This window comes from Saccostrea cucullata, unplaced genomic scaffold (assembly GCF_032062105.1).
Source record: "Saccostrea cucullata isolate Sc308-1 unplaced genomic scaffold, CSIRO_AGI_Scuc_v1 ctg14, whole genome shotgun sequence".
Lineage (NCBI taxonomy): Eukaryota > Metazoa > Mollusca > Bivalvia > Ostreida > Ostreidae > Saccostrea > Saccostrea cuccullata.
Window position 1 is genome coordinate 505,302 of NW_026941090.1, and position 14,672 is coordinate 519,973.

The 14,672-nt window shown below is 31.7% G+C and overlaps 2 long non-coding RNA genes across 2 annotated transcripts; both read left to right on the forward strand.

Moving 5' to 3' along the window:
• Nucleotides 1–1,024: 1,024 nt before the first annotated feature.
• LOC134257138 (uncharacterized) lies at nt 1,025–2,223 on the forward strand. Its single transcript, XR_009989856.1, has 3 exons — nt 1,025–1,075; nt 1,289–1,379; nt 2,057–2,223. It is a non-coding gene; the product is annotated as an uncharacterized LOC134257138 (long non-coding RNA).
• Nucleotides 2,224–5,950: 3,727 nt separating this feature from the next.
• On the forward strand, nt 5,951–8,564 carry LOC134257141 (uncharacterized). Its single transcript, XR_009989858.1, has 3 exons — nt 5,951–6,008; nt 7,210–7,315; nt 8,359–8,564. It is a non-coding gene; the product is annotated as an uncharacterized LOC134257141 (long non-coding RNA).
• Nucleotides 8,565–14,672: the final 6,108 nt, after the last annotated feature.

Here is a 14,672-nt window from a genome sequence, read left to right on the forward strand (position 1 = left end):
ATTTGTTTACATGTACCTGAACGACTCTAGATTTTAGATCCAATTACTAGTACTTTATAATAAATCTTTCTAAAAAAATTCCCCCTGACTTCATTCTATTCTATTAGAGTCTTTAGTACTGGAAAAAGAAAGTTGAAAGTGATGATGACGTCATAATGGATCCAGCATCAAAAGGTTAGTCTAAAGACGTTTACTAAATCTTGTTAAACTCAAAAATTTATTGCAATTAAACGCAAAAATTTACTGCGTTTAAAGGCAAAAAGCATTGCCTTTAATCGCAAAATTTCTAAATGAGATATATTAATGGCGAGGTTTTGCTCTAAACAAGTGTTGGATCAAAATTAAATTTAATAAAGAGTTACATGTAGTTAAAGTAAAATTAAAATTTATCCGGTGGTATAGGAGGAGTTGCGGATAAGAGATACCCTTTTAATATTGAAGAAAAAAATGGCAAAGTTCCTGTTTTGGGAAACCAAAATTATGTGTCCGTTAAAAAAAGTAAAACTGGTTGTGCATAAGGGCAGTGTGTAACAAAAATTCAAGTTTCATGAGATTTAATTCAGTAGAATAAGAGGAGTTGCGGTTAAGAGATGGGTACCCCAAAGCGTAACAGACAGACGGACGTACTGACAAACGGACATTCCGATCACTATATACATTTCAAGCGGTGGGTATAAAGAGCATATCGATCTTAAAGATACGCTTCCATGGCTTATATAAAGCAAATATATTTTTTCAGAGAAAATATTCAATGTATTATTAATTCTTTTTAATAATATATATATATTTTTAAACGAGAATGGTTTGATAAAATGGTCATTTCTAATATCTGATCACAAAAACAATTTTCTCTTAACGTAAAATTCTGGAAAATCTGTTGGATTTTTCGCTCATTTACAATATATCAAACAATTGACGTGCATAATATGGAAATTTATACAGGACTTTACAGAGTTTTGTCATAAAAATGTTGTTTTCTTTCTACCATTTAACAATGAAGCAAATAATACTGGTATCAATTATTTGTCAGTTATTTGTCAGGAAGCCGCTCTGATCCTAGGTCTCCGCCAAAACTGTAAGTACCCTGATGTCATACACTGCACAGTACAGTTAATATAAATATCTTTCTAATTAATTTAAAAAGTATCAATTATCACTTACATCATATTTGAAATTCTGCTATAAAGAAAAATAAATAAAATTTTGTGTTTCAAATAAATTCTAATATTCATATCATTGGATTTGCCAAGTTAAGGTTTTTATGATCTTTATATATTTTTGCCGATAGGGTGTCCTGCAGACAAACCAAAGGTTCAATGTAAAAAAGATCCATGTGATTAACGGAACAGATGTCAAAACATTCCTCAAGCTCAATGTCGGTAAGAACATTAGTAAAGCTGTTATCCTTTTTTAAACTAGAGTAGATTTAAAATTGATTTTTAAAATGGCAATGAAAGTATATTCTCATTCTCAAATTCATATTTATTTTCCCTTTACATAGTTTTATCTTTTTGGGGTTTCTTCCAAACATTATGGTTCTATGAGACTGGTTTTCTACCCTCTTGTCCCTACCTTTTCCCAGTTAAGTGTTTTGAAAACTTTCTAAAACGACGTTTTCATGCAATTTTTAGCCATTAGCCTTTTTTGTGTATTTTTTGCACTTTAACAATCGAGATTTTTAAATCCTGTAACCTTGTTAAAATATTTACAACATCTTTATAGAATATTTTCATTTAGTCCATACGTTTTCACCCAGTATTGTTTTAAAAGAGTCGCAATACCTCAGATTACACAGATAGTCAATTCGCACTAAAATTCTCATGGTTTTTGGTTGTTATTTTTTCTTTTGACAATTCTGTGAAATATATTCTCATTGTAAAACACGAATGCAAAATGTTATTTTCACAGATTATTTTCATAATCTTTTTTTCGTATGAAGAATTTTAAGTTTTATTTTCATATAATTTGAAGTTCACTGCTATTTAAACTATGTAAAAACATTTTTAATTATATATTTTTTGAAAAAGTTTCCTTCGTACGTTACTTTCATTTGTAGTCCGTACTATTGTGGAGGATGTTTTAGAAAATTCTACATAAGCGCATTTCCAGCTATAGAAGTAACCCGTTTGTGTATACCAATGGAACCATCTCTTTAAAAACAATTAAGTTCTTAAAAACAATGCAATACATTTGTTGTATTCAATATAAACTAACATTACATGAAGAGAGATGATGTTGAATAAATAAAATGAATCATTGTTTTAATTGTTTTGTATTTAATACCTATATGCATATAAAGGAAGAAAACTCCAAGATTTCTCTCAGTCGAGTCCTGTAAGAGTGTTACACTTTTGAATTCCTGAACAGTATGACCCATTACTATTGGAAGAGTTTCATTGTTGAATGAATTTGGTATTAAAATAAGCAATAGAAGGTTATCAAGCTACATTCATTAAGATGCACATTTCTTTATAAGCATAATAAGCTGATAACCCATAAAGTTGAATAATTTTGTATTTTTTAATAAGGTTATGAAATACAGAAATTTGGCTTCATTTGATTCTTTTGAAATTCCTTAATACAATTAATTAAAACCTGGCGTTTAACCTTCTTTCTTGAAGATTATAAAAATTTCGAAAATGAAAATCGACGAATTCCATTGAAATGAGACATCTGTATGGTTCTTGTCTGATGCTGCTATTTTGAATTTTGATGTTTTTTCTTTAAAAAAGTTTTGAAGTGCATCAGTATTTTAAAAACACTGTCATTTAAACTGATATCTAGAAATATATTGACCAAAAAAATGGACATGAATTTATTGATTCGTATCCTTGTGTCCTCATGTGTTTCCATTCATTTTCGTAAAGTATAAAAAGCATATCGACGTCGAGATAATGAATCTCAAACAATACTTTGTGGCAAACGCCTCAGGTTTTATCTTTAATTTAATATATCTCGACTCAGAAGCTATCCTGCAACATTCACGAGAACGCGGACTTAATTTCTTAAATCAATAGCATAAAAACGTATATACTTTTCATATCTCTATCTAAAAATTGCTTTTTATTTATAAAGGCTCTCTGACAGCATTGATAGCTGCTGCCTTTTCAATAAAAATGGAACTTGTAAATATACTTGTCATCAGTTTCTCATTTATGAAATTATTTTGTTAAAAAGCGTTCTGTTTGTACACACAAGTACTCAGAAATTGATATTAAAAGGATAATTGCTTGAATTGGAGACCAGATCTTCTATCCATCTGTAGGAATTCCCATGGGCGCGAATTGCTCTTTGTGATTAGCAGACTTATTTTTGTCTACATTTGAAGCAGAATGTAATCAAACTAGTACAAATGAAAAAAGATAACACGTGCTGTGGCCCTAAAGTGCAATAAAACGATGACCTTTATCGATTAACAATACTTATTTCTTATAATATATCGACACAATATATCAGAGTGAGCTTGTCATTAAAGATAACACAAAAAGTGACTATTGTGTTTCAAAGTTGGATAGAAAAAAATTTAGTGGTACATTTAATCTGACAACCAAGTTTTCGGTAAATGTGATGACTTTTCAATGGTCATCTTCCCTTCCTTATTCAGCACAGGCACGTAGCATCGTTTTTGAGAGTGAAGGGGCCAGCCAGAGAAAAAAAATTACTGACCTGGAACAGTTGGCAAGCAACTGGGGGGGGGGGGGATGGATAGGCAAACTTTTTTCAGGTGCCGACTTCTTTCAGTACCAATTGTTTGGAATACAATACTACATTTCCCTAACATCAATTTACCGTAGTAAAAGCTGGGTGGGCCACCCAGTCTTTCAATGCCCCCCACCCCCGTTGCTACCTGCCTGCAGCAATGTACCAATAATACCTGTAAACGGAGTCAAATGCTGACTGGCGTTTGTCATACCTATTGTCAAATCACTTATTACACACTGAATTGTCAACAAATGTTCCCAGTGTTTCCCATCATTGCAAGGAGTACACAGTAGATAGAACCGCTTGGCGTTGGATGCTCACTTCCCATGGCACATGATCACACCTCTGATGTTTTAGAGGCCAAAGTTTATGTTGTTTGAATGGATTTTGGGCTTTAACACTGTTCTTTTTCTCTATATAGTGATGCATTTAGTTGACTAATGTGAGTACCAAAAGTTGAGCAATACAAATACATGACATACTTATTTCATTAACCGATTTGGCACTCTAAATGATTGATTGATTGATTGATTGTATGTTGTTTAACGTCCCTCTCGAGAATTTTTCACCCATATGGAGACGCCGCCACTTGCCGGTGGAGAGCTCCAGATTTTTTCCTATACTCGGCACTCAGGACCATTGAGCAGGGAGGGATCTATTTCGTGCCAGCTCCTACTGCGACATGGGACCTCGGTTTATACGATCTGTTTCGAAGGACCGGTCTCCACCTTCCACAGTGGGATTCGAACCCGCGACGTAAGAATCAACTTCCTACGTCGCGACTCTAGAGTAGACGCACTGCGCCATGCGTACTATACATAATACTATTAATTCTGTGTATCTATGACTCGCTATTTAACATAATAGCATTTGATTTTTTAAAATAAAAAATTCTTTATGTACTAGATACCATTAATCTTAACCCTTCGATCATGACCTTGGAATTTGATTCACTTTTAAACGCGTTAACTTTGACCATGGTTTTTGCAAGGCTGTCTTTTATATAATTATATATATATATATATATAAAGTGAATGAACTGCGACAAGTTTTTCTGAGTACATGAAATAAGATTGAATCCTTTGACGTTGTTTTGTCAAAAACTCCAAAGTTACTGCAAAATGGTGGGAAAAACCTGACACAATTAAGATTTTAAAAAGTACATGTAACTTTCCCTTAATCGACAAAACTGATTTGAATAACTTTTGTGTGAAGGGATCACGCCCTAGCATTTGCATTGACTTCATCATAAAATTTTCAGATATTGCTTATGACCTGATAATAATGCGCAACGAAATGTAAAATCCATAAAGATTTTAATTTTAATTCATTTTCAAAATTTTAACCAATCTAAGAATTAAAAAGAATTTCCTTGAAAATGAAGAATTGTTAATTATAAGCAAGCATTTTAATAAATACGATAATGCATTTCAATATATTAATCAATTAGAAAGTGGAATAAAGATAAAAAGAAAATTCGAGAAAAAAATATTTCATTTTTTTAAAAACAAAGTTATTATCTAATTTTTATCTTATAATCCAAAGTTTCTTTTTATCAGGTTATGTTTTGTAATAAATATAGTTCATTGAAATTTTAATTATTAGTATAATGCATATAATGTATTTTTCTCAATGTACTTTTCTGCATGGCTATTAGATCGTGTGAGTATCCTACATTCTTGCATCAAGAATGACTCTCCACTTTAGAAAATGTCCAATTTACACATCGCAAAACAGAGATGCCTCGTATAATCAATTGTCTAAAGTATATGCAGTTAGATATATCTTTTAAAATAAATATTTGAAGTTAACGGCAATTTGCTATAAGCAATTAAAATGAATATTTAATACACATAAAAGGAATTTATACGATATATTTATCAAATGAATAAAAAGCATGAACTTTTTGGATTGTTGACAAAGTCCATAAAAATCACGTTATTTTTAATGATCTACATTGTACTTCTATACTTAAAGTTATGCATGCATTTCCTATTAAAGAATCTCTGTGGTTGAAAATCTTATCGAAATTTTACATTACTAGTAATTTGAAGCGTCTGGAATGCGTAAATAAATCTATGAATTAACTAGTTATTATCTTGACTGCATGAAGAATTACCGGAATCTCCGCTCATTTTCAATCATGTAATATATCATAAAACTAAGGATTTTTTTGGGTTTTTACGAAGCAATGTCATAAAAGCACAACTTTATTATATCAATTTTATTCAGTCATTCTACAATGAAGAGAATATTATTGATATTTATTTTTTGCCAGTTAGCTGCTTCGATTCTTGGACAAAGACGTAAGTAGTATTATCTATGTACATGTAATTTCCATTTCAAATAAAAAGTATTTCATGCAATAAAAGATTCAAATTCTTCATGATTATTATGTGCTTTATAGTTTACCACCTACTGCTAAATATAAATTGCAAAGAATGTGTATTCTACTGAACACTGCATTTAATAAATAAGGTATTTATAAACATCTATCGGGATATAAATACGGGTTGGTCACGAGATTAAATTCCATAAAGACCGAATATGATGAATTTAATCTCGTACCAACCCGTATTTATAACCCGATAGATGTTTTAAAATGATACCTTATTACTTATATTTACATTTGTGACTTATTCATACTTTATGTTTATCTGATTATGACTTTTAACGTGTGAAATGCATTATTTTTCAAACCCAACGGCATATATTTAATCAACTAAACGCGCGCCAACCCTTTATGACGTCACTGAGAAATTACGTCAAACGTTTATCCATACGCACATCTACATGTATGACCTCTTGACCCCGTACCGGTTTTTATACAGTTATAGATATGCATTGTTTTCAGTAATGTTATATCAATATTTACATTTGCTGATGTCTTTCCTTATATAACAAAGCTAATAAAATTGAAACTCAATTTTCAATGACATGCAGTAGGTCACATGATCAGACTTTCTTGTGTATGGAAAGCAAGCTGCACGAGCAATTTGGAAAGTTGCGACTGTAACGTCATATGACGTCGTAGTAACGGAATGTTGAATTTCAAAATCAAAGTTTTTATAATGCCTATATTTCTTTGTAATATGAATGGAACGTAAAATATAAATATAAGAAATAAAAGATCATTTTTTTATAGTTTCATTGGGGTATGAATTGAAGTCGGTACGTGATCAAATCTACTATAACGCCCTTCGGGCGTTATAGAATTTGATGACGTGACCGACTTCATGTCATATACCAATGAATCTCTAAAAATGATATCTTATTTCTTAAATGAAAACATTTGTAAATGTAAATATTTTCAAATACAGTAAAACTTCTCTAAACCAGCCAGCTGCCGGACTGAATAAAATGCCCGATTTCTCGAGAATCTAGCATACTGAAGAATTGCACATTTTCAATGTACTATCTTTGTAAACAATATGAATTGTTCGATTCTAAAGTGAATTTTGATATTTATCCCATTGACGGTACAATTATGTCTGTATTTACATTCAGGTTGTCCTCTCGGAGTTCCAAGGGTGTTATGTAAAATTAATCCCTGTGATGAGCGCCCCAACACACCCTCAGGCTGGTGTTCAAACATAAGAGGAGCTGTCTGTCGGTATGTTCAATTGTTACAAGTACATATTAAATCATTTATACCCCCGTTTGAAAAGAAGGAGGGTATATGGAGGGTACAGAGTAACCAGGACGTCCGTCCGTTCGTCTGTTACGCTTTTGGGTCCCTTATCCGCACATTCTTATATACGCAAATTCTCATATACCAGTGATTGAAATTTAATGAAACTTTCACAGAATCTTTGTTACATAGTGCCATTGTGCACGTCTTATCATACTTTTAATCGGACACATATTTCGGGTTTCCCATGGCAAAACATGGATAATGCCATTCTTTCTTTAATATTGAAAGGTACCCATATCCATAACTTCTCCTATACCACTGGATAAAATTTAATTATACTTTCACAAATTCTTTATAACATAATGCAATTGTGCACCTCAAATTGTACATTTTGATCTGACACATTTCGGGTCTTCCAGAGCAAAACATGAACTTTACTATTATAATACATGTACTCTAATGAAAGGCGGAGGTATCATTTAATGAGCACAGTGCCCACAGTACCTTTTGTTACATTTGCTGTGTCAACATAGCCAAGTATGAAATTGATTTCAATGCATTTTACGTGTCCTATAGTAACGCGTAGAAATATACATAAAGAAACTCGCGATAAAATGGCGTCAAGATGAAGCTATTTATGTGTCGAGACGTTATTAGAGATTTGCATTTCATGTACAATGTATTAATAGATTTCATGAAGCGCGTATCTGCCTTCGTGACAAGTCTTATTTACACACAAATCACTCACACGAAACTTAAAACAGTTCTTATTGTATCATTTGGGATGTGAAAGACAATTATTTTTAATGACTTATGAATTATATTTCTAGACATCTAACTTTGTATGTACTAAATCAAGCAACAGATTTCAATGAAAATTTAGATAAATTTTCTCCCCTCTTTATGACGACTCAGTCAATGCAAATACATGTATCTGCCTTCCAGTTCTATGAGAAAAATTGAACATATTTAATCAATTTTGGACATTTTTAGTATCACTTTATTGTTTCCTTCTTTAATAGTCCATACCAGTGTGGAGGATGTTATAGAAGATTCTACTTTTTTGGGATGAACGTCACCCGATTTTGTATTCCAAGAGAACCACCTTTATAATAAGAAAGGGCTTAAACGCATTTATATAAGATTTTGTTAATAATAATAATGTTCATGTAGAAAGTAAATAAAACATAATTGCATCGCAATAAAATTAATGACATTTTAAAACAGTCATCTAGTAGTGATAACTATCTCCATAAAATGAGAAAATATATTTGTAGTCGGCTTGTTTGTTTGTCTCAATATATTTTTAAGTTTAAAGGTCAAGAGTCGCGTAGCAAGGAGTTGATCCTTACATCGCAGATTCGAATTCTCCTGTGGGACATGAAGACAGAACCCTCAGATGAGATTGTATATTAAACCAAAGTCCTGTGTCTCATTAGGTGATGGCACGACAAAAATATTTACTCACTACTCAGTGGACCTGAATGTTGGGCATAGGTAAAACAATTTCAACCGGCTTTTGTTGGAGTCTCCATATGAGTGAAATATTCTCCACAGGGAAATTAAACAACATTCAAACAAAAAACCCAGACATCACTATGACAGTAAACTGTTTTCTCATTTGTAAACCACAAGGTTTTAACTACCCTTTTTGATAGTGCCACACCAGTACACTCATACAGAGATGTCCAGGAACGGTGAAATAAAGGGTGTGATATTGGGTAAAACAAAGGGTCTGATATGGGTCTGTGTAATACAGAGCGCATGACTTTGTTCATACCAGGGATGCAAATATAATAATTATGTTATAACAAATACGATTGACGTAAAATATGTATAATTAGAATTACATGTACATGAATTATCCTAATATTACAATAGTAATACAATAGTACAACAGCAACAGTATACGATACTGCTGCATTTTAAATGTTTATTTCTATAAAAGGCATGCATTCTTTTAACACACTTTACTCTGCTATTTTAATTAAAAGACAGATTAATTTCTTTCTTTATCGTAGTCCGATATATATATATATATATAGTAAAAAATCTGCTTACACTTTCTATGATCGACACATTATACAGAAACTCATAGACATCGTTAAGAATGGTTTTAGGCTTCAAATGACATTTGTGAAAAAAATGGTATAAATTTAATTATTGAATCAGATTTTAATTGGTAAAGACACCAAAGGGTCTTGTTGCAAGATATTTTTGCTAAGATAAATACGGTTAATCTTTCTAGATGTAATGAAATGAGAATTCAGTATTATTAAAACATATTGAAAAGTCAATGTCTATTTAGGGCCTACGTGAAAAGAAGGTACAGAATTTTGATAAAATAAATTTGAATACACGTAATTGAATGGCATTACAAATGTTAGAATATTAACATAGTTCTGGGAAGTATATTATCATTACAAATATTGTACGTGTTTGAATTGAACAACAATCATTAAACCAAAATACACTGCCCTTACATAACAAAGGTACGAAAGTCATGACGAATTGATAATGTTTTCCTCGTTCAGTAATAACAAAACAACGAATTCGTGTAAGCAGTTTAAGAGAAATTCATTTAAGATTTTATAAAATACACCAGTATAAATAGTAATACAACATTATAATTTGAGTTCTTTTAAGAACTGACGCGAACTTTTGTGATATTCGTCCTTCTTCAGTCAGCCGCACTGGTAATTGGACAAAGTTGTAAGTATAATGATTAATTTAATGTTTTGGAATGTATTTTGATAGGACTACAAAAACAGAAGAGTTTCAGCTTGGGATCAATATTAAAAATTCAACTATCAAGATCCTAATTCATTCTAATCCTTTTTCACACAGTTCAGAAAAAAATACACTTCCAGTTCAGTCAGTAAAAGTAGAAACCGCTGCTGAAATTATTTCTGACTTTTTTTTTATACCAAATTTGTTTTTTAAAGATATGTCATGGAATGTTTAAAAAAGATGCTAAGGAAGTTATTCTGTTTGATAGATGAGAACTACTAGAAGGCATTGAAATATATATTTTTTTAATTTCATTAGTGAGAAAAATCGAGTTAGCTATTTGACAAAAGATTTTGAAAAGGATTTGAAAGAATAATTGACCCCCCCCCCCCAATATTTGATATATAAACTCCGTATCCAGTTGATGAAGGTATATTGCTGTATAAGTAAGGGAAGTTGACGCCAGAAAATTTAAAGTCATCACAATTATCACAGAGCTTGGTTGTTAGATTATCTTTATTTCCTTTTTGATATATTACATTTACTATTCTTTTCTCTAAAGCCACGTTCTGTAACGACTACAGTATATCGGGTGAAGAAGAGTTTCATAAGGAGAAAACCAGCTGCTAATTTTTTCCAGAGTGGTCCTTTTGTCTTCAATACATCTCAAATTTGCGTTGTTAATATTTGGGAAGGCTGTGTATATAGGGTTTTTGGACAGTTTCATATCTAATTATTATCTAATTATCCGGAGATTACAGTATATATACTGAAAGGAAAAAGAAATGCATAAGAACTTAATATGGGAACTTTTTTTTGACTATGTGACCGAAAATTATGAAAATTGGTCAAGTGTGATTTTTGGTTACTTTGCACTAAAATCGCTGGTCAAAACTACTCAACCATGAAATGTATGGCGTCACGTAGGGGAAATGATAAAAAGTCAAAAACACGTGCATGTTGATGATGGTAATTTTGTGATCACATTTTGTTGTGCCAAACGATGCATTAGAGTTATAGACATCGTTTTTGCATATTTGCAGCCAGTATAAATTTCTTACAATCGTAGTATGGCTGATGGAAGCTACTGTGGGACAAGTAATTGAATTCAATATTGTATAAGTGAATAAAAAGGCAACAACATGCTGCTGTAAAGATTGTTTTCAACTTTTCAACCAAATAAAAGTTTTTTTGGTTGCCAGAGAGTTAACTTAAAATGTTTCCCACCAACCATGACGGTGACGTTGGCGCGTAACAACGTCACATCAAGATAAGGCTTTTCATCATGCCACCTAGGTTTTTGTCAACTCATTATCACTGAAACTGATATTAATACATCAGACATTCATGCTCATTTTTTTCACCCTAAAATTGAAAGAGAACTTCTGTTCTAATTTGGGCTGCGAGCTTGGCAACTTTGCGTCGATTTTAGTCTCACACGCGCACGTACGCGTCGCTTGCGTGATGTTTTTAGCATGTTTACACTGGGAAAATGTAGCTAGTGTTTGTCGAGACTTTTTTTACAAACATTCACGTGTGACAAACCTGCTGGGTTCTGTACATTCTATCCTAAATCGAAAATTAGTGGGATTCACTGGGCGGGGGATTTGTTGGCTTTGGAATAATACAGCTAATCTCAGCCATTAAGACTGGTTGAATAATAATGCTATGAAAAAGACAAATGCTCTGGTGAACTCAATGCAGATGAAAATCAAGTTTGTTACTGATGTGCAAGGGAGATTATGAGAATTTTTAGTTTTATTTTTTAGGGGTGTCGATATGTTAATATCAATATCTCAGGAATTGTCACTCAAAATCACACAAAATTTTGGTAACTTGTTGACTAAAGATGAATTAAAATGAATGATAAAAATGATGGGAAACATATTTGAAATAATTGTTTTAATTGAACTCAAAAGTTAAATATGCGTTTCTTTATCCTTTCAGTAAATATATTTTTAAACGAGAATGGTTTGTTGAATTTGTCAATTCTATTATATAATCGCAAGAACAATTTTCTCTTCACGTAAAATTTTGGAAAATCTCTCATTTACAATATATCAAACAATTGACGTGCAAAATATGGAAATGTATACAGGACTTTACCGACTTTTGTTTTAAAAAGCTTTTCGTTCCACCATTTAACAATGAAGCAAATAATATCTGAGTTTCTGGTTGAATTGGAGACCAAGCTAACAATCTGTAGGAGTTCCAATAGGCACGAATTATTCTCTGTGATTACATTGTAGCAGACTTATTTTTGTCTACATTTGAAGCAAAATGTATTCTAACTAGTACAAATGAAAAATGAAAACACTTGCTGTGGACTTCAACTTGACATTTCCTTAAAATGATGACGTGTTATCAATTCACAATACTAGCACTTCTTTCAAATTATACGACACGATATATCTGAGTGAGCTTGTCGTTATAGATAACTCAAAAACGGACTTGTCTATTTACTTTCAAACTTGGATAGAAAAAGACGTTAGTGGTACATGTACATATAACCTGACAACCAATCTTTATGATAAGGTTATGGCTTTTTAATCTTCCCTTATTTATGCAGCAAAATACCCATATCACATGTAGACTAGGTTTATATCTCTCAGTTGATTCAAAATGCAAGAGAATGTTTTTGTATGAACAATTTCTAGAACCAGATGGGTTATTGACAAACAAGTTGAAGAATAAAAAATATCAACACCTAGTTTAAAATAATTATTTCACAATTCCTGCTGTCGACGCAATGACTTTGTAAGCAAACACAACCTATCATTGAGTCAAAACTGACTAGCGTTTTTTATACCTATTGTCAGGTCACCTTATACATACTGAATTGTCAACATATTTTTCCATTATTCCCCATCATTGCAAGGAGCACACGGCATATAAGACCGATTGGCAGGGGATGCTCACTCCATCATGACACCTGATCCCCCTCTGATGTTTTAGAGGTCCATGTTTGCTCTGCTCTAAACTTCGTATTGTTTGAATGGACTTTTGGGTTGAATACTGTTCGTCATCTCCATATATTTAATTACAAGAATGATGCTCTTAGTTGACTAATATTGGAATCTAAAGTTGAGCAATACAAATGCATGACATACATGTACGTATTGCAATAACTAATTTGCCGCTCAATTATATTTTATTAATTCTGTCTACTTATGACTCGCTATTGAACAAGGTAGCTTTTAAATTGTTTTTCAAATAAAAGATTCTAAATGATACATTATTTTTAACCCTTTGATCTTGACTTTGTTATTTGATCTACTTTTAAACACTTTAACCTTGACCATGGTTTTAGAACGATTGGCTTTTATATGATTATACACTTGAATTAATTGAGACAAATTCTCTCTGAGTAACAAGATTTTCATCCTTTGACTTTGTTTTGTTAAAAGCTATACACGTATTCGACTTCATTACCAAATTTACTGCAAAACTTTGGCTAAATTTGACACAATAAATATTAAAAAAGTAATTTTTCCTTAATCGACAAAGCTTATTTGAATAACGTTTACATAAAGGGGCCATGCCCTGGTACTTACATTGAATTTATCATTAAATTTTCAGATATTTACAAATTTCCTGATACATGTATATATAAAATACATTGTTACTGTCTTGAAATATAAGCGATATTTGGGCGAGGGTAAGAAAACGTGATAGAGGGCGAGGCTTGCCGAGCCCTGTTATGTTTTCGACCCGAGCCCAAATATCGCTTATATTTCAAGACAGGTATCATGTATTTTGTTTATCCTGCAACATAATTTTACCATTTGATCGTCCAAAACTAGCTATTTTCGACAGATTTAGACACATCTCTGCAGATGAAACTATGACGCCATGGTGTAAACATTGCAGTATACGTGACGTCACAATGCTTTTAGAACGTCGGAATACAGGCACGAGGCTTTATTAGGGCAGTGACCGGATAAAGCTTTGGTTTATTAGGTTACTTTATTAGGTCAATGCAGGGGGTAGTTGCAGGATAAATAATAATGCACAACGAAATGTAAAATCCATTGTGATTTTAATTTTATTTGATATTCAATTTTTTTTTATTAATCTTAGAATTTTAAAGAATTTCGCTGAAAATGAAGAATAGGTATAGGCAAGCGTTTTAATAGATGCAATAATATACATGTATTAATCAATTAGAAAGTGGTATACAGATTTAAAACATTAAAAAAAATTATTTATTTTATTTTTTTTTTTTACATAATTATATTTCATATCTAATTTTTATCAAATATCCAAAATTTTCTTTTCATCAGGTTCTGTTTTGTAATGAATATAGTTCATTTAATTTTTGATTATGATATATAACGCACAGACTGTCTTTTCTCATTGTACTGTTCTGCACGGTTTTTATATCGAGTGTGTATGCTACAGTCATGCATCAAGAATAATATAATAAGAACTTAAATTGAATGTTTCATTTCTGTGTTTAAAACACATAATAGGGATTTCCACCATATATATCAAGAGAATGAAAAACATCAACTTCTTAAATTTTTTGGATTTTCCTAGTACAAGATCTCTGTAGTAAATATTATCTAAACTTCAAATTATTTTGAAGCTTATTAACATGCTTAAT